The following is a 21,006-nucleotide window of genomic DNA, read 5'->3' on the forward strand; positions in this document are numbered from 1 at the left end:
AACATATACACATACATACACATATATATATATTTATACACACACACAAGAATACACACATATGCACATACAATACATAATTAGAATCATGGGTAAAAAATACTTAGTCAGACAGGTTTAAAAGAGTGTGTGTGTATTTTATTGTTATGACAGTAGCAATACATATTTTCCAAAGAAACTATAAATAAATAGAAATACATATTTTCCAAAGAAACTATAAATAAATAGAAATATACATATAATCTGAAAAAAATAATTATCCACATAGGCATATGCAGTTCATAGTTGTTTGAAAAAGGTGGTTATGAAGGAAAGAGCCAACTCTTGAGTAGTTTCCTGAAAACAAGAAAGTTATCTGTGGCTCTTATAGTTGGGGGTAATGAATTCCATAGTTTGGCTGCTTGGACGGAGAAGGATGTACCACCTACAGTCTTTTTCTTGTATGGTGGTGTTCTAAGGCGGGGTGCCAGTCTTGAGCGGAGGGTTCTTTGTTGGATGCATTTGGTAATTTTATTTCTGATAAAAAGCGGTCCTGTTCCATGTATAGCTTTGTGGGTGATACAAAGCAGCTTGAAAGTGCATCTTCTGGCAACGGGTAACCAGTGTAGTGCTCTCAAGGCAGGGGAGATGTGGGCTTGCGGCTTTATATGTAGTAGTAGCCTGGCTGCGGAATTCTGGATACGTTGTAGTTTTTTCATAACAGATAGAGATGATCCATGGTAGAGGCTATTGGCATAATCCAGTTTGGATAATACAAGTGAGATGGTAGCTTGCACCTTGTGTGGAAATCCGAGGTGGGGGAAGATGTGTCGCAAAGTCTTTAAGGTGATGAAGCTTGTGCGTGCTAATTTGTCTACTTGGGCATTCATAGTTAGTTTGGAATCCATGGTGAATCCTAGGTTTTTCACTTCCTTGGATAATTGAGGAGGTGGTCCGAGATCGTCAGGCCAGACGCACAGAGGGTCATAATGTTTCCAGTCACCACATATGAGTATTTCAGTTTTGGAGGTATTTAGTTTGAGATGACTCCAGGTCATCCACTGATCAACGGCTCTGAGGCAACTGAAGATTTGTGAGTTTTCAATGTTTTTGGGGTCTTCTAATTGAAGTAGTATTTGTGTGTCATCTGCATAGTTGTAGCATGTGAGATGGAAATCATTGATCAGTTCTGGTAAAGATATCATGTAGATGTTAAAAAGCAAAGGTGAGATGATTGACCCTTGGGGGACCCCTGTTTTTGTGAGGTAGGGTTTGGATGAGAAGGGGGGTGAGTGGATGATATTCGCTCTTTTTTGGAGATAGGAAGTAATCCAGTCAAGAGCAATCCCTTGTATGCCGGCTTCGTGGAGTCTTTGAGTTAGGGTGTCATGGTCAACTGTATCAAAGGCAGCTGAGAGGTCCAAGAGAAGTAGTGCAGCAACTCCCTTTCGGTCAACTGTGTTTTTAAGATTGTCCCAGATTGCCATGAGTGCTGATTCAGTGCTTCTTCCTGGGCGGAATCCAGTTTGGAAGTCTGAAAGTATAGAATTGTCTTCAATGAATTGTGACATCTGGGCGAATGCTGCTCTTTCTATCAATTTGCCCAGGAAAGGTGCATTTGTGATAGGTCTGTAGTTGTTGGGGTCTTGCGGGTCTAGATTTGTTTTCTTTAATAATGGTCGTATGTATGCCTTTTTCAGGTCTGTAGGAAAAGTTCCTGAAGTTAAAGAGTTGTTGATGATTCTTCTTACAGGTGTGGCAGCAGAAGTAGATAGCAGGATGTTCTTGAAGATTTGTGGTGGGCAAGGGTCAGAAGGACAACCAGAAGGTCTGCTTGCTTTGACCAAATCCATAAATTCATCCTGGGATATTTGTTTGAAGGACTGTAGAGGTTGGGATGGTTTTATTCTTAAAGGGTATTTTAGTAAATGGGTTGGTGCTGATGGTTTTCTTCTGTTTTAAATAGGAGTCCAATGTGTCTGCCTTGGTTGTGTAGTGAGTTGCCAATTTGTTTGTGAAATCTTGAGTGGTGGGATGACTTCCTTCCATGCATGTCGGTTTTCGAAATTCATTGAGAATTTTGTAAAATTACTTGGTTGTAGATTGAGCATTTTGAATTCTGTCTGAGTAGTATCTTTTTTTAGCTTTTTTGATTGATGATTTGTATATTCTGTTAAGTTTGTGTAGCTGCAGTTTGTCTTGACTGTTGTTTGTTTTGAGCCAGGTCCGCTGCAACTTTCTGATTTGTTGCTTTATCTTTTTAAGTTCTGTGTTTCTCCAAGGTGTTGATTTTCTTTTGTCATGTTTAGTTTTTCTGAGTGGTATTAGGACATCAAAAGCTTCCTGTAGCCACTCAAAGTTTTGGTACAGAATTGATTGTATCTAGATCTGTGTTTGCTGTTAGTTGTGTTTCTAAGTGATCCAAATTGAGTTTGCTCCATGGTCGATAGGTGTATGTATGTAAGTGGTTGTGGGGTGTGTTGATTAGTGGAGTTGTCTGTCGGAAAGTTATCAGATGGTGGTCTGACCAGGTGGTTGGTGTGATGCTATGAATAGTAACGAGTTCAGGCTTAGCAAAAATGACATCTAGGATGTGACCAGCGATGTGTGTGGGATTGTGTACAATCTGATGTAGATTCAATGCGAGTAGGCCAGTGGTGATAGCTTTTGGATGGGGCATATTGGGTTTGTCAAACCAAATGTTTAGATCTCCAAGAATGCATAGATTGGAGTATAGTGTAATAAGGTTTGAGACTATGTCAAGAAAAGCATCTGGGAAAGTGGAGTTGTTAGGTGGAGGTCTGTAAAGGAGGAGAAAGTTACAGGTGGAAGTTGGAGTAGGGTGGCATCTGGTAAGGAGGGCTTCACAACCTTGTATGGAGATGTTGTCTGTTTTACTGAGGTTTATTGCTTGTTTGAATATAATAGCTAGTCCACCTCCTCTCTTGCCTATACGGTTTTGTGTGATGGTTTGATAGCCCGGAGGAAGGGCTTCGTGCAACACTGGTGTCATGTCATCTCCCAACCAGGATTCCGTAATGAATAGTAAGTCAGGTTGTGTGTCTGTGAGCAGGTCGTAGATGTGGTGCTTGTTTTTTGAGAGTGATCGAGCATTTATGAGCTGGCAGTTTAGATAGGGTGTGTTAGTGGTAGTGTTGTTTTGTTTAGTAGAAGGGTAAGTAGTATAATGTGAGCTTGAAGCAGGAGTGTTGCTAGTTGTGTTAACTGTTTGAGGCTCACAATAGTCTTGCTTTTCAACATAGTGTTCCTCTTCCAGCAGGTTAAGGAGGCATTTTGTTGGGTCTGTGTGTGTGGGTGGTGGACTTGGTGGTTGAGAGAGCCATGAGGAGTGTAGTGTTTTTTGTAGGGTAGTTTTATTCTGTAACAAACAAGGGGATGCAAGGTTGCTATGAGTGGCATGTTTTTTATTTTGTTTGCGTTTGTTTAGTGTGGATGGAGTATGGGTTAGGGGTGGTGGAGGAGCATGTGGATCATGATGTAAGGCTCTAAATTGTGCAATGGAGGAGAGGCGAGTGAATGAAGGTTGCTGGGATGGGGTGCTTGTGGTAGGTGTTTGTGAAGAGTGGGGGGGGTAGGGGTGGAGATAGGAATGGAATTTGTATCCTTTGTGTAGTCTTGGGGGTGGGAGTGGGTATGACGATGAGTGTAATGTAAGATTGTGTTGCTCATATGTGCTACCGAGCACCACCTGACAGCCCACAGTCTGCCATCTACTAACACGTATCGCCCTTCCTTATCTAATTAACGGCCGTGGTTTCAAATGACACCCCTGGTCAAACCCAAATGAGCGCACCCCTTGCAAAGGCCAAGTATGTAGTGGTGTACACATGGCCTCGCCAGCAGTGCTGCAACTGATCCGCTTCCTCACTCATGGTGTGCATCTCTTGGAGCACGGCGATGTGCACCCCACACCTCTTAAGGTACGTGTGGATTTTGTGGAGTTTCGTCACATCCCCAAAACGTTCCCTGTCAAGAAAGTGATACAATGCCGTGCAGTGGTCATTTAAGTTCATGCGATATGACCATAGGTTTACAAAAACAATGCTTGAATTAATCTCTGCCACTGTCAATCACTCTGAGCCGCATCCCAAATTCATAGTTTTTATGCCCACCATGCCACCCCAGTTTGGGCCCAGCCATATGGATATCAGTCTTGACCCTGCTCACCATGGAATAGTCCAGCCGAACTGCCAGGCCAGTCCACCCGGGACCGGAAACAATGATCCTGCGACCGGTTTTGGGGTATTGCCCCTCGTCAGCCAGGCTTGAATCCAGTGGCACAGTGAGCCCGGGACCCACGTATGGCCATACCCAGCGCACTTAGACCATGGGTCTGCCAGCTGCGCAACCCCACCCCCTCATTATAGCACCCATCATTCGCCATACATACCCCTCCCGAGACAGGATAGCACTCCAACCGCTGACCCAACTTCCCATCCCTGAGCAGAGCAGTGTTCTCTTTGAGAAAATGTGATTTGTCCACGTTGTGTTTTGGGGCATTTCCTGTCAAGGGCACTAGGCCTACCTACACAAGTGAGGTACCATTTTTATCGGGACACTTGGGGGAACGCTAGGTGAAAGGAAATTTGTGGCTCCTCTCAGATTCCAGAACTTGCGGTCACCAAAATGTGAGTAAGAAGTTTTGTTTTTTTACCAGATTGAGGTCTGCAAAGTGTTCTGGGTAACAGAACCTGGTGAGAGCCCCACAAGTCACCCCATCCTGGATTCCCATAGGTGTCTAGTTTTAATAAATGCACAGGTTTGGTAGGTTTCCCTTGGTGCCAGCTGAGCAAGAGGCCAAAATCTACAGCTAGGGACTTTGTAAAAAAAACACGTCAGATTTCAATGTAAAATGTGATGTGTCCATGTTGCGTTTCCTGTCCCAAGAATTAAGCCTCCACACGCAAGTGAGGTACCATTTTTATCGAGAGACTAGGGGGGAGGAACACAGAACAGCAAAACAAGTGTTATTTCCCAGTGTCTTTCTCTACATGTTTTCCTTCCAAATGTAAGACAGTGTGAAAAAAGACATCTATTTGAGAAATTCCCTGCAATTCACATGCTAGTGTGTGCACCCCGGAATTCAGAGATGTGCAAATAACCACTGCTTCTCAACACCTTATCTTGTGCCCAATTTGGAAATACAGAGGTTTTCGTGATACCTATTTTTCCACTCTTTATATTTCAGCAAATGAATTGCTGTATACCCGGTATAGAATGAAAACCCATTGCAAGGTGCAGCTCATTTATTGGCTCTGGGTACCTAGGGTTCTTGATGAACCTACAAGATTTATATATCCCCGCAACCAGAAGAGTCCAGCAGACTTAATGGTATATTGCTTACAAACATCTGACATCGTAGGAAAAAGTTACAGAGTAAAACGTGGAGAAAAGTGGCTGGTTTTTTTTGGCCTCAATTTCAATATTTATTTTCAGCTGTTATTTTCTGCAGGAAAATCGTGTAGGGTCTACACAAATTACCCCTTGCAGAATTCAAAATTTGGTCTACTTTTCAGAAATGTTTAGCTTTCTGGGATCCAGCATTGGTTTCACACCCTTTCTGTCACTAACTGGAAGGAGGCTGAAAGCACAAACAAATAGTAAAAATGGGTTATGTCCCAGTATAATGCCAAAATTGTGTTAAAAATTGGGTTTTCTGATTCAAGTCTGCCTGTTACGGAAGGTTGGGAAGATGGTGATTTTAGCACCGCAAACCCTTTGTTGATGCCATTTTCAGGGAAAAAACCACAAGCCTTCTTCTGCAGTCCTTTTTCCCATTTAAAAAAACCTGAAATTGTTGCTGTATTTCAGCTAATTTCTTGGTCTCCTTCAGGGGAACCCACAAACTCTGGGTACCTCTAGAATCCCTAGGACGTTGGAAAAAAAGGACGCAAATTTGGCACGGATAGCTTATGTGGATAAAAAGTTATGAGGGCCTAAGCGCAAACTCCCCCAAGTAGCCAAAAAAAGTCCTGGCACCTGAAGGGGAAAAGGCCTGGCAGCGAAGGGGTTAACCTTCCCAAGATGACCTACGTGTTTTGGAGCAATGAGTCAGCTATCATGGAAGAAAAAATAGTGATAAAGAATGAGGGAAAACAAAACACTCAAAGATAACACTCCATTTGTGCGCAACGACGACCAGAGTCTTGATTGGCTGCGGTATTCTCCGCCTCAACACTGTATGCCTTGTCAGCCACACCTGGATGACTAACACATATGAAGTTGTGAGGCAGTGATTTATTTCACACACTTCAATTTGACTGAACTAACGTCTTTTCACTTTACCACTCACCAATGTGACATATTCTCTGCACCACTGCTGCAAACTCCAAGATGCATTTTATCTGTTATATTATTGAACGCAAGGTAAAGAGCAAGGCAAAAAAATGGACCAGTTATGGGGCTTGCAACCATATTTTTATTGTGGATATTTTTTGTACTGGTAGAGTCATCTCCCTACGGATCTCCCCATGTGGTTGTCCTGTATGGGCAAACGTAGAAGAAAATGTAAAACTTTCTACCCCAAACGATCACACAGCACCCACGCTTCCAGATAATAGAACTCCACGCAAGGTTAGCAATAACTACCATCTAAGTTACCCAGAAGGCTTTTCGATAACCTGGAACATACACTCAGCAAGGAAGGCTGATTATAATTAAGACTGAGAATGAAATCTACCTTCGTTTTCATAGAAAACACAATTCTTTATGTGAAAATAACTACTCAAAGATGACCTTTTGCATAATTCTGAGCACATGCTGTGCTTACTGAGTAGTTTTAACATTGTTCATCATTCCACAAACCTTAAACTTGTTCACAAACATCTGTACAACATAGGAAAATACCGATTACCATCAAAGGTTGAAAAAGCATTTGTCAAATCTATTTTAACTTGGCAATACAAAGCTAGTTTAAAAAAAAAAAATATATAGATATTCTACAATCCTAACTTTAAAAAAAGGTCTGAAAGATCTTCAAATCAGCAGAACCCATAGATGGCACTTTTGATAAGAACCAGAAGCACAAAGAACACTTATTTGTTTGGTAATTTATTTTTATTTGATTTTCTGAAAATTGTAACAAGAATGGGGGTGGCGAGGAAGGGGAAGAGGGACAAGGGCTATACTGTGCATGATACATGTTAGTTGTATGAGGGCCAACTCTCATGAAGGCCCAATTAATCGCACACGATGGCTGTAATGATCTGGATGGACAACAATAAAATGATACTGTACAAGAATACCATGCATCTTGTGCATAGTGAGAGCTGCTGCATAAAGTATGTACGGGTTTCAGATTACAGAAAGGGGTACAACTGGGGGAGGGAGAAGCGGTGGGCATACATGGGTGGTGGTGCAACTTGTCTGTTCGGGGAGTGACACTGGGTTGAAGACTATCATAGGGTAGGGTGTAGCACACAGTCAAGATATCTTGGGGGGAATACAATCAGGGAGTAACCCAGATGAGGAGGAGGGGAAGGATATGTCAATATAAGGCTGGAGATGGGCATATCTGGAAGACTTAGCGAGGTTGCCCATTGTGGGGCCGCAAGCGTGATTGAACCCAAATGAGGAGCTTCAAGGGGGTAAGTGATCATAGTGTACCTTTTGATGGAAGTCACTTAGTAAGCCAGCCCAGTGCCGGGAGATGGGGTGTTTGAGAAGGCCAAAGGTTTCCTTGCTATGGAGTACCTTCTCCACTGCTGCTCTCCAGTTGCAGAGGGCACGATACCAGGCCTCTAGCGGAGGCAGAGTAGGTGAGCGCTAGTGCATGGTAAATGTGCGCTTAGTCAGTAATCGAGCCAAGATTACAAAGAGAGTGTGCACTTTATGTTTCCTGCGCCAAAGATAACAAGGGCACGCACTTCCCAAGTCCACAGGTCTGTGAGCTCCGTTACCTCATGTAGCATTCCAAAAACGGAACCCCAATATCTCAGTAGGGCAGTGCATGATTATAGGAGATGTTTGAGATCCACACTGGAGTCAGGGCAACGTGGCAAGTTATGTGTGTGTCTGGATAATATTGGTTCAGTCGCATGGGGGTAAGATACGTCCTATGCAGGACATTGAACTGGATGTTTCTGAAGCGTTAATTCCATGAAACCCGCTGGGGGTGTAGTAGGGCCTGCCCATTCTTTATTGTGTATGGCCCTCCCGAAGTCCTCCTCCCATGTATGTTGTAATATGTGTAGCAAGGGAAACATCCCAAAAGGTACAGATGGATTTATATAGCTAGGTAAGTAGGTGAGAGCCTGCGTCCATCGTCAATATAGCTTGTATGACTAGATGGGGAGGCGGTTCTGGGTCTAGCAAGTCCTACAAGGTACTATAGGTATTGCAGAGCTGGCTGTAGATTAAGAACTGACCAGTGAGGAGATTATAGTCCTTAGTAAGCTGTTCAAAGGTGAAGAACTGGCTGTCAGAACAGAGGTCACCAGTTGCAATTCTGGAGTGAGAAGTCCAGGGCGTCAGTTACGTGGAGGAGTAGAAATCTGGGAAGCCGGGTAGGCCCACCAGAGGAAGTTGGGTGCATAGGGCAGTTTACAGCGGGGAAGGCAATGGATCCTCTACAAACGGGCGTGTGCTACTGTTATCTGGAGGTGCCAGTAGGAGGGTGGCAGAACTCCAGAACAAGAAAGCTACATAGGTCACGGGTTGGAGGACACCTAGAGCACCATAGGCCTCTTCCATGTAACCCCCTGCAAGTCAGCGAGAGTCACTGTAGCTGTGCCGCTAACAACTAGACCTCGTAATACGGAGCACCTAAACCACCCTGGCCCACTCGCAGCTGGAGCTTTCGTAGGGCTGCTCGATGCATGTTAATGGTCCATATGAGGATAGGAGGAGGGTATTCAGCTCTGCAAAACGGGAGAGCAGTGGCACTACCGGATGTTCGGCAAAGAAATAGAATAATCTGGGCAATACAATAATTTTGGCTAACAATATCTTGCCGGTCGGTGCAAGTTGAAGAGACTGCCAACACGTCATTTGTGAGTGAATATTTGCAAGGGCTATAGGCAGGTATCCCTTGCAAAGGTCCATAGGTAAATGATATAGTCGAAGACAAAGATAGCGTATTGCATCCGTGCACCAGATGAGTTCTGTTGTACACAGGCAGTCTGCCTGCTCCTCCCGACCAGGACTAATGGGGTAAATAGTAGACTTGGACCAGTTCACTCGGAGACCGGAAGCGCCTGCGAAGCAGGTCAAAGTACCATAAATGGGGTTAAGGCTCATCTCCACGTCCTGGAGTTAAAGGAGCAGCTAATTTGCGTACAAGGAGACAGCATGCTCCCAATCCTCTAATGGAATGCCCCAAGTCTGCCCCTCCCTTCGGAGTCTGATACCCAGCTTCTTAATCGCCAGAGCAAACAATAAGGGGGACAGTGGGCAGCCCTGTCGCACACCACGATGGGCAATTCGAACCTGGGAAGATGGGCTCTTCCAACACCCATACGTTCGAGCACTTAGAAATAATAGTCCCAGGAGAGTGTATCGAAGGTTTTCTCCCGATCCAATGTAAGACAGGCAGCTCTTGGAAACAAGTGGGCAACCCTATCCTGGACGTGGAAGAGGCACCAGATGTTTTGGGATGTGCTGCACCCTGGGACGAAGCAGTTTTAGTCTATGTGCACATGAGATGGGGCAACCTGGGAATACCTGGTTCAGAGGATATTTCCCAGAATTTTATAATCTGCACCCAGGATGGTAATGGGTCAGTGAGAGGCTGGCTGTATTCCTGTAGAATCTCATTTTGGGTACAAATCAAAACTCCAGTGTGAGAACAGATCTTCATGATAGGAACAATGGCCGTGTCCTACCGGACTAGCCAAGCAAGTACTGCATGTGCTGTAAAAGTAAAGCGGTGGAGGCGCTCAAGCAGGGCAGTGTAGTCAGTTTTCACAGCTTAAATAGATGGGAACTACCATGGTGACCCTGTCCGCACTGCTGCCCAGGTCAGCAAGTTGGGCCTCAATAGCGTTTATCTCTTTCGAGCGTGCAACTCACCCCTAAAATTTCCTACAAGCAGTGTCCCATGATGACAACCTAGAATGAATCCCACTCTACGGATCTAGTGGAGGTAGTATTGCTGTTCTTGGTGAAATATTGTCATATGCGGGTCTCCTGAGATGCACGAAAGGAGGGGTCCTCTAAGGAGTCACAGGGGAACTGTCAAACGGGCACTAAGAAACGCAGGGGTAGCCACTGGAGATCTATACTATAGGTGTCATGATCTGAGATCAAGCGGCCTAAATAGTCAGTGTCACACTAATGAGATGAGTGAGCTGGAGCAGAGGAAGCACTGGAGGAGATGATAAATACTGTGCGGGACAGAATGGAAGGAGTAGAGTCTGGCATATGGGTGCAATGTTCTCCACACATCTAGTAAGGGCCATTGGTGGGCCCATGCACACAGTTTAGTGGCCTGGTGATGGCAGGGGGACCTGACCGGTCCACAGCGGTGTCCAGCATGCATTGTAGTTGCCACCCAGGACATGTGTGAAACAGAGGCCAGTTTTGCAGAGAGCGACTCCCAGAAAGTACCCTGTTATACATTGGATACAAAGATGCTACCTATAAGTATGGGAGGAACATCTAGCCGAACCTCCAATAGGACATATCGCCCCTCCTTATCAATTGTAACCCAAAGCTCTTGAAAATGAACCCCAAGTCTGACACATATCAGTGCGCTGTGCAGGTAAGCGGAGTATGTAGTGGCATTAACAATTCCTCACCAATGCTTGGACAATCTGATCAGCTCTTCCGCAGTGGTATGGGATTCTTGGAGGAGAACCACCTATGAATGCTGGCATTTTGCATATACATAGACATGATAATGCTTTTGGGCCGTATGCATCCCACGGAAGCTTAAAGTGAGAAAGAAAATGTCAGTGGCCGCTATTGTGGAAATGACGTTCTGACCGTTTCAGGATAGGGAATGGGGAAAAGGGGAAGAAATTTTCTTGTCCCTGAAATGAAGCCCTGTTGTGCTATGCCCTGAATATCTTGCTCACTGCGGTCAATCGAATAACCAAGAGGTAAGGGGGGGAGACAATGTGAAACAGGAGGCGAACTGAGGGTGAACAAGTGATAGAGCTTACCACGGCCTGCAGTAGGCCCAAACTGGGCAAAAAAAATAATTCTTCATAGGTAGCTGAGGGGTGGCTTGGACTGTGGTATTCATAGTGTACCTTTAGAGGCAAGTAATGTAGGAAGGAAGGACATGGAGGACCGCTGGCAATTGCGCTGTATCTAGCAAGGATATACTGGGCACAAGTCTAGGTAAGTTGTATGTTATAAGTAGGAGTTCAGCAAGTGCTGAAATCACTTTCAAATCAAATCATTAACATTTATAAAGCGCGCTACTCACCCGTGCGGGTCTCAAGGCGCCAGGTGAAAGGGGGGGTTACCGCTGCTCGAACAGCCAGGTCTTTAGGAGTCTCCGGAAAGCGGAGTGGTCCTGGGTGGTCCTGAGGCTGGTGGGGAGGGAGTTCCAGGTCTTGGCCGCCAGGAAGGAGAAAGATCTCCCACCCGCCGTGGAGCGGCGGATGCGAGGGACGGCAGCGAGTGCGAGGTCAGAGGAGCGGAGGAGGCGGGTGGGGACGTAGAAGCTGAGGCGTCTGTTGAGGTATTCCGGTCCCTTGTTGTGGAGGGCTTTGTGTGCGTGGGTGAGAAGTCGGAAGGTGATCCTTTTGCTGACTGGGAGCCAATGCAGGTGTCTCAGGTGTGCGGAGATGTGGCTGTTGCGGGGTACGTCGAGGATGTTGACCTTATCACATTGTAGATGGGTAAGCACATGGACATCAGCTTTGCTTGATCAACGAAAAGCTGGTTTATATTAATAAAATTTGATCTACTGAAAACCAGGTAAGCTTGACTGACAAAGGGACCTGGTTTGACTGAAAACATGTTCTGTGATGGGTCGTGGGTTCCCACAATTACTTCCCCACAGCTTCCACAGAATGGGAGACTAGCAGTCTTTTAAAGTGTACAGAACATTATATATTGCACACAAAAAAATTGAGTGCTAGACAGGTCGCCAAACCTTTTTATCATGGACATCTCTAAAATAGTTTAAGTGAGTGATGTACTTCTGCCTCATGACTCTCCTACTAGTTTGAACTAATCACCAATAACCAGATAGTGATTGTTTGAGATCTGCAATGGTAAACTCCATTTCTACTCTATGCTCACTTTGACCCTCTCCCACAGACTACTCAACCCTTCAACAGCCCAACAAACTGCAAATAGGACAGAAGAATAAGAACAGGACCTTTCAAATTACAAATGGAAGATACATGCATGGAAGAAAATACACTGTGCACCAATGGGGCAACTGACTAGGTTAATCACCCTTCAACACATGGGAAACATCAGTCCATGCAGTAAGGGGTCCCGTGAGACCCCACACTATACACTACACACTTAAGCCAACTTGGGCTAAGCAGAGAGCAGAAGACCAGCACCGCCATTGTGATGTACCTTGCAGACAACCCAAACCTACAGTACTATAGAATTTGCTCTCCCTACTAATTCTTGTGGATTGGCAGCCTATTGCTTTTATGGATTAGTCACCCTTCGATGCTGAGGGCTATCAGGATTACTATGAAGTTGACCTCTTTACAGACACCCTGGTGGGGACCCTGGACAACTCAGTCCAGCATACAGTGGAAGAGACATTAGCAAAGGCCCTCCAACCTATCTTGCAACACAGCTATGCCTCAAAACAGAGAGACAGCTGGCCCCTCTGGAGGTGCGGAAAAGTTGGAGGCAAATGAGAACAGGCAGGTGTCTACGGGTTGCAAAGAAAAGTGGGCACATACTGACACAATGTCCAAATCGGCTAATGTGACCATGAGTATGTTGCAGTACGAAGCTTTGGTGATGTGCCATTGGCTAAACCAGCAGATAACACTACTGACATTGACACGTCGCACTCAGACTCTGCTAGCGTCAATTGAGTCTTGAGAAAAGGAAAACGCAAGACAAAAATAATAATCTTAAAGTTCCCTCAAAAACCCAAGCAACAGTACTCACTTGTGATCCGGAGGACATCATACATTAGAGATGGTTGGAATGGAGACCCTTTGCGGAGGTGGCGGATTATGTGAAAAGCTCACTTTCGCATACCCTTTAATAAAGAAGCGCACAACATTTTAAGAGTGAAATGCCACTGCCCAGTGCTGGTTGGTAAAGTGTCGGAAACACTTGGACCGAAATATTGCCCCATTTATGAGTAAGTTTGCGAAAGACAACAATAAAGGGCTTGAAAAGTCATGGAATGCATGTTAGGATACACTTCTGGACATGTCCGGTCCTATAACCAAGATTCTGGAGATGGTTTACGAAGCTAAGGAATCTGGAGATCCCACTGACCTGGACGTCCTTGGGGATGAGCGCAACGTGTCGCATGTCAGTTGGGCAATGCCAACTACACCGGCTCTGTGGAACATCGCAAATCTATTCTGATGAAGATTGGCCCAAAGCTGACAGAATTAGCAATAGCGGAAGACCGTCCTGTTGCCAATGTCTCTTGTTTGGAGATCCTTTTGTTAGGGACCTTGGATGCTTTGTAAACACCTCACGGATTTAGACAAAGCCTAAATTCCATGAAAAAATGTTTTTCAACCTGGCCTTTTTGGTCAGGCTGGTGCTATCAGGGACAATCTCCAGGCCATCCTTCCTATTCAGGTCCCTAGATTGGAGTTGAAACACAACAACGTAGAGGTTTGGCATATAATGCCAGAGGAGGTACCTTCTTCCACTCCTGATAGGGAGCACATGACGCGGCACTATCAAGGGGAAAAACGTTTTAAAGATATAAACCGGTTTAATGATGTTAATTTTTTTTTTTTTTTTTTAAAGAAGTTGTGGGTTATCGCAGATATCCACAAACAATCCCCATTCAAATTCACCCTCACTCAACAATGTGTCCAACATGAAAGAATATCAATATTTCCCATTAACTATATCTAGGTCCACAACAGGACAACTACAGGCACGGATCTCCTGAAAGCCATGGGGAAGAAGGTAATAAAGTAGAGAGAAACGGAGAAGCACAATCCACCAACACAAAACCTTCAGTACATGACACCCTACTCCTGAGGACAGGATCCTCTAAGCGGTGTCAAACATGAATCAAATAATTAGCCGCCCCATGAAACACAATGAGAGTAGAACACCAAAGTCAGTTCAGTTTGCAGTCCAAACCTTACAGGAAAGCCCCAGGAGAATGTGCCTGGTATAAGATAGAACTCCACCCTTCTAGTGAAGCCCACAGAACTTGTGAAACTAGAGCCATCATCATATGTCTCACATAAATCGACAGCCATTTGCTTGCAATGGTACCAGAGCTCAAGACTTGGAAAGTAAGAGATATCTATCGCTTAACATCACTGCCTTTGATAAGATTGCCTTTTTACAGATCCGGTCACTGCTCTATCTTCTGAAATGCTTGTTCCATCAGTTACATTTCTTTGCCCCCTCTCCCTCTCCCCCCCACCTTTGGTTGGAGGCTGTTCAACTTTCTATCTAGAACCATCCTGCAAGTCCAACAAACCATCTAACACCCCTCCTAACAAGGTCACCAGCTCTACTGGCAGCACTTGAGACTCCCAAAACCCAATAATAAAATAGCACTAAGCAAATTGCCCAAAGTATCAGTACTCTTCTCCAGCCTCACCAAAACCCTGCAAGCACATAGTTTGAAGGTGGATGTATCTGCATACAATGCATTAAATTAATGCAGTAGAGTTCTCGCCCCTGCAGGATATTTCCTCTAAGTCATGAAGATAACTTGTAAATTCTATATGCCCCACTTTGGTTATCATACCTCAGGGTGTTAGCCAATACACTAATAAACTGTGGAGTGCACAACTGCTTGCTGAATGGTCTTCTGAGGTCCTCTCTGTCCATGCTTCAATGGGCCCCCTGCGAGATGCAGAATCAGTATGGTTCTTGGTGTTATGGAAATCGCTTTCTACACACCAGGGTAGGATGCCTGCGCTTCCCTAGGTCAGTGACCTGTCTGTAAGCCACCTGGTAGTTGTGGCTTCAATTCTGCTGTGATCCGCTAATTTTTTTAACCCCACCCGAAAGTGTACCTCCAGGACAAGCCAAGGTTCTAGGCTCCCTGGCCAGTCCACACCCATCAGGCAAGTTGAGCCTATAAAAGCCGGCAAGCACAATCTCTCCAGTTCCTTCTTTACAGAGAAGTAGCTCATCTAGTTGGCACAAAGGGGTAAATAGGAAGATATACCAACACAGTCAGAAGCCACATTACCCAGAGGTCCCTGTTTATTAACCAACCCTTACAAACCCCCTAGGCTTTGCAGTATCCAATGGTGTATGCATATCTCGTATCTTGAATGTTGACAACCACAATACTGCAAAGACAAGTGTAGCAAGAGCCACTGAAGTTATGCAACATTATGCTGCATATTTATTTATCAATAGTATTACCTCATTATTTAGTCGTTTTGAAACTTGTTGGCACTGTCTGGGCATTAGTTGCAGCTCATTAGTACCAGCTTAACACTGAACTATAGCAATAAGCTACAGAAAGGTGACCAGTTAACCTTTGCGAAGGGCCTTCTACTGCTCAGCATCACGTGTCGCTTTGTTTTTAGTAACTTTCAAACTGTTTGAGCCAGAAAATGTGTTTGTTAAAATCTGCAGATTATGCTGCGGGTAATGGATTAGGTGGCAAATGCAGAAAACAATTTTGTGTAAATCGCTGCAGCTGCACAATAGCATAATTCCAGTGGCCCTGGTACCCACCTACTAGGTCATTCAAGTTCTCCCTCACAATGCATTAAATATGATATACACTCTTACCAGAGGGGGCAAAATTTGATCAGAAGTCATCTAGGGACCAGGTGTTCCTCCCCCAAAATGTTTTTATTTGTGAAAAAAATGTGTATTAAAAATACAATACTTAAATATCAATACTGAAAAGGTTTCCACACACAGAAGCACACCTTTCCGGAAGAACATTAGGAACTCCAGCTCTAAATTTGAGGATAAGGTCTCTTTCAAATTTACACACCTAGATTTGGGAATATTTCACTAATCTTATTTACAAAGCAGCTCCAAAATACCTCCAATTTCTAGTGTAACACTGATGGATATGAAATGTCAGTGCATTCCAGGAATTTTCAACTTGACCTGGGTAGTGATTGCAAGGATTAATCAAAGCTGTTTACATTTTTGTTCCTTGACTCCTCCACAGTATATTTATGCAATCGTTGACATGATAAAGGGAACTTCCATTTCAGTTTCATCGTTCTTGCAGAAAGGAGATTTTCCCTAAGGAACTTTTCTACACTGTGCTCCCTCGCTGTCAGGAGAGGAATAGAGAATTAAAAAAGATCCCTATACCATTATGCTGTCGCCAGGTTTGCATAGCCATATGCGGAAAAGTCCCTTTAATACAGGCAAAACTACTAAAAGAATATCTCCTAGCTTTCTGGCTGACATCCTTGTTGGATAGTCAGCCCCCACCCTACAATTATCAGTAAGCTAACCACTACTTTTTTGACACATCAGAAACTCCTGCGAGACCTTAAGTACGCAGTTTTAACTTACTTGGAACAAATCACTGATATTCAATCTGTGCAGACCAGCACATTTAACATTGCTCTAAAAAAACTCAGTTAAAAATATATTGTAGTAAAAAAAAAAGAAGGAAGGCTGGACTAATAATTAATCACAATGCATGTTCTTTCACCTATTTGACCCGAGTATACATGTTTCTGCACATACTGAAAATGCACAGAATAAAAGGGATAAAGTACCCCCTGCCGCACATAATAAGGCTACTGCAACTCAACAAGGAGTTCCATAACCATATGGAGGAACGAGGCCGAAGGCTGAGTTCCTTTATAAGATTAAGGAATTCCGAGGCGACTTGAAATATCCTTACCATGTATGCCTGGGGTTACTTTATCTCAAATAATACGTGGTCACATTATCCCTATTCACACGCATCACTTAACCTCGATACATAGCTATTTCATATGAAAGAGCAAATATGTCTGCAAACACAAAGAATATAAATAAAACACAGTGCAAAAAAAAAATACTTTAAAAACCTGTTAGTTATCTGTTTGCAACACATTTCAGAAACAGTTTACTAGAGGTCAGTTTAAAAAAAAAAATAAAAAAAAAGCTGCACTAGCTCAGAATGTGTACAGACATTTTCCTATTGAGTTGTATCAAACGTTTTCCTTGTCTCTACAGGAGGAGAAGCTCCTGGAGGTCTTTGAGGAAGCTCAAGTGCGTGGTATATTGCCAGACACCGTGCGTCAGGGTATTGGCTGTTTGATGCTCAAGCTGGGGGGGGGGGGGTGGAAGAGAGAAGAGACACCCTGGAGAACCCTCATCGTATTGCCCGCTTACCATGTTAAATAAATAGTCATGTCAATATACTTTGTAAGATCTTAGCCACCCGGCTCCGTGGGGTGATTCAGGGTCTAGTGCACGAGAATCAATGTGGCTTTATCCCTGGTCGTAGTACGTCCTATAATCTGCGCCGCTTGGCACATATCCTGCACGAGACCGAAGACGTGAAAACTGAGTTGCCGCTAGTGTCCTTGGACTTGGAAAAAACCTTTGACATAGTACCTTTTAGAGGTCTTGTAGGGCATGGGGTTCAGCCCTGGTCTGCGCTTGGGTGCGGTTGCTGTATACTGCTCAGGTACGGGTGGGGGGAGAGCTTTCGAACACCTGGGAGGTCGGTAGAGGCACGAGGCAGGGATGCCCGCTCTCGCCTCTTTCGTTTGCTCTGGCGGTGGAGCTACTAGCGATATGGCTTCGCGAGGAGATGGAGCTGTGGGGGATCCAGGTGGGACGGTCTACACATGTAATCTCCCTGTATGCGGATGATGGATTGGTTTATGTACGGGTTCCTCGTGTTTCAGTGCTGATGCGAAGGTTGAAGGTTTTTGGGTCTGTCTCTGTTCTCAGAGTCAACAGAAAGAAGTAGCTCCTGTTCCCCTTGGGGTCCCTTTGCGGGATTTCGCGTGCTGATCTGCTTACAGCAGGACTTCGGTGGGAGGTTGAGAGTTTCTGGTACTTAGGTATATGGGTCACTCACTCTATGGCTGTGCATGATAAACAAAATGCTGAGTGAGTAGTAGTTGGCCTGGAACGCTCGGTCTCCTTTTGGAACAGGTTACCTCTTTCGGTGATGGGCAGAGAGGCAACTAAGATGGTGTTCTTGCCACAGTGTCTATACTTGGTTCAGAACTCTCTGTTTCCATTGGCTGCCTGGCTCTTTCGTCGTCTGGATAGTCTGCTGATCTCTCTGGTGTGGGCAGGTCGGCAAAGTAGGGTGGCACTGCCAGTGTAGCAGAAGGATCTTGAAGGGAGCGGGTTGGCGATACCTAACATCAGACACTACTTTTATGCAGCACACTTGCAATATGCTGCCAAGTGGATGACAGACACTGGTAACTGGGAGAAGAGGTTGTATGCAGGATTGTGCGATGGGCAGTCATTGGTGCCCATATTGATGTTGGGGGGTAGATCTGACCCTGATGTGCCCTACCTGATCAACCAGGTGTGATCAGTGCAGGACGTAAGGCATTGGATTCTGACCTGGGGGAACCCATAACGGATGCTGACTGGGATTTGGCTCTTTCTTTGGTGCGTACAGTGTCATGTAATCATAGGTTTAAGCTGCTACATTTTAACTTTGTGCATAGAACAAATCTCACACCCTTCGACTAAACAGGATCGACCCGAACCGTAGAGCGTGCCGCCCCAGGTGGGGTGTGTTTGGTGCTTCCTTCCTTCATCTGGCTTGGACCTGTAGGGCAGTATATGACTTTTGGCAGAAGTGGTAACAGCGATTGAGGAGGCCACATGACCTGTATTTTGGGAGTAGTGCGGAAGCTGCGCGGTCGGGGCATTCCATATAAATTGCCACAGCTTTCGCTGGTGCTGGTCAAGCGTAGAGTAGCAATCGGTAGGATGAGCTCCCGGAGCCTGATGGTCTCCAGCTGGCTAAGGGATTTACTGGAATGGGGTGCAGCCGAGGAACAGCATATGCGCCTGACACGAAGAGATGAGAAGGCACTCGCTGATGTAGTGGCTTGGGGAACTTTGCTGGAACAGTTCACTGGTGGGGAGGACATAAGCTCTATAAGTATTGCGGAGGATGAGGGGGTGGGGACACTCGCTGCGTCTTCTGAGCAGGGGGCGGGCAACTACGGTTTTGACACATTCCTACTTACAAAAGCTGTTTACTGTTTGGTCTCACAATGTTCTGGGTTGGGATGGTGGGTTATGTCAGTACCGTCGTTGTGACTCTCACATGACTTGAACTTGGTTGCAAACGGCCCTCTGGTACTCCTCTGTAATGATGATGTATTGTCTTGCTATTAACTGCACTGTACGTATGTTCTTGTTGGTTTTAATTAATGAGTGCAAAATATAAACATGTTCTCTCAGTTGCTTTACACAGCTTCTTCAATTATGCTCCGTGACCTAACCTGCATTTCACCTCTGACAGCAGGCACCGCAACATCAGAACTCGACTGTAATCATTTATAATAGTCAGGTTCTGACATCTTTTCTTTATTATCAGTGACTAGGTGCGCCATAGGTTGCCAATTATAAATAAATTAGAGGTTGCAGTTTATACAAGGATCACAGAAACCCATGCATTATAGAGGCTTATAGCCCACTACTGAGGCTATACCAGTTGCTAAAGGCAATGAACCTGAGTTATAGACAGGGTCACAAGAACTATGCGATTGTGCGGCGGCGGTGATTTTCAGAGGCTTGTCACATCTGCTACACAATCCTTCATCTGCTGCATAATCTGCAGATTTAAAAAAAAAAAAAAAAAAAACACTTTTCTAGCTCAAACGGTTAAAAATGTACTAAAAGTGCAACAACACATGTTGCTACGCAGTTAAAGGCCCTTTGCAAAATTGGACTGGTCACCTTTTTTTGCTTATTGCTATGTTTGGGTATTAAAATGGTACTAACGAGGTGCAACCAATGCCGAGACAGTGCTATGAAGTTTAAAAATGTTGAAATAATGAAGTATTATTACAAATGTGCAGCATAATTTGGCTTTTCCGACCACTTAATGTACTAAACCCTGCCGCATAATTTGGCCCTCTTATCCCACATAATTCCAGTGGCCCTGGTTACAGACCCACGCCTTAGGTGAGGGCCTTTAACAGCCAGTATAACAAGAGGCAGAAGGGCTATAAGGCTATTAGAACATTCCAGCCACTGAGGGTAGAATATTCTAAATTAAAAAGGAAGAAACAGAGGGACAAACGTTGAAGCAGAAGGCTCATACCAGCTATTATAAGCCCTGAGCTACTAGTAATTCTATTGTATTTATGTTACCCACCAAAACGCTTTGAGACACGCACTGCAAAACATTCGCTTGCACAACATTTTTACCAACATTCTATAAAGAAATAAGATTAAACATACGCAGCAGAGTAGGCTCTCCGAGTGACGTTCTGTTATTACAGTGGATTAAATACAATGTTCCATATTTAGGACGGACGGCTCCAGTTGCAGGGTGTGCCACGACAGTCTCTCACAGAACAGATCACGAAACATTCAAAGAAGCGTTGCATGCAAGTAAACAATGACTAAGACATTTTTTCAAAAGCTTTTACGACTCTGATCTTGGGTAAAAGCGTAAACAAGTACATTACATTGACAGTCAATATGAATAACGGCAGATGGATGCTGAGCAATAAAATAAAGTTTCATAAGTCCAAACTTCGCCGAAACTGCAGTAGACTCATCTGCCTTCACTCTCGATTACAAATTCCAAATGTTTGGTTTGAAGCTAACGGCATTACAGTGTGTTGTTTACAGTAATTAGCGACCACATTCATTTCCTCGCCTTGAGCCACGTCCTTTATTCAAAGCAGACACCCAGGCACTCTCCGTGGTCTTCATCCACCCCGGCTCTTCATACCACACCGTACACCAAACCAGAACACACCACAATACACAGAGAACACA

At 44.6% G+C, this 21,006-nt stretch overlaps 1 protein-coding gene across 1 annotated transcript in view; it reads right to left on the reverse strand.

The window, feature by feature from the left end:
* The window catches only part of APH1A (aph-1 homolog A, gamma-secretase subunit), a 78,434-nt gene that overhangs the window by 56,718 nt on the left and 710 nt on the right, over positions 1 to 21,006 (reverse strand). The gene's annotated exons all lie outside the window — the stretch shown is intronic.

Source organism: Pleurodeles waltl, chromosome 12 (assembly GCF_031143425.1).
Source record: "Pleurodeles waltl isolate 20211129_DDA chromosome 12, aPleWal1.hap1.20221129, whole genome shotgun sequence".
In the NCBI taxonomy this organism is placed as follows: domain Eukaryota; kingdom Metazoa; phylum Chordata; class Amphibia; order Caudata; family Salamandridae; genus Pleurodeles; species Pleurodeles waltl.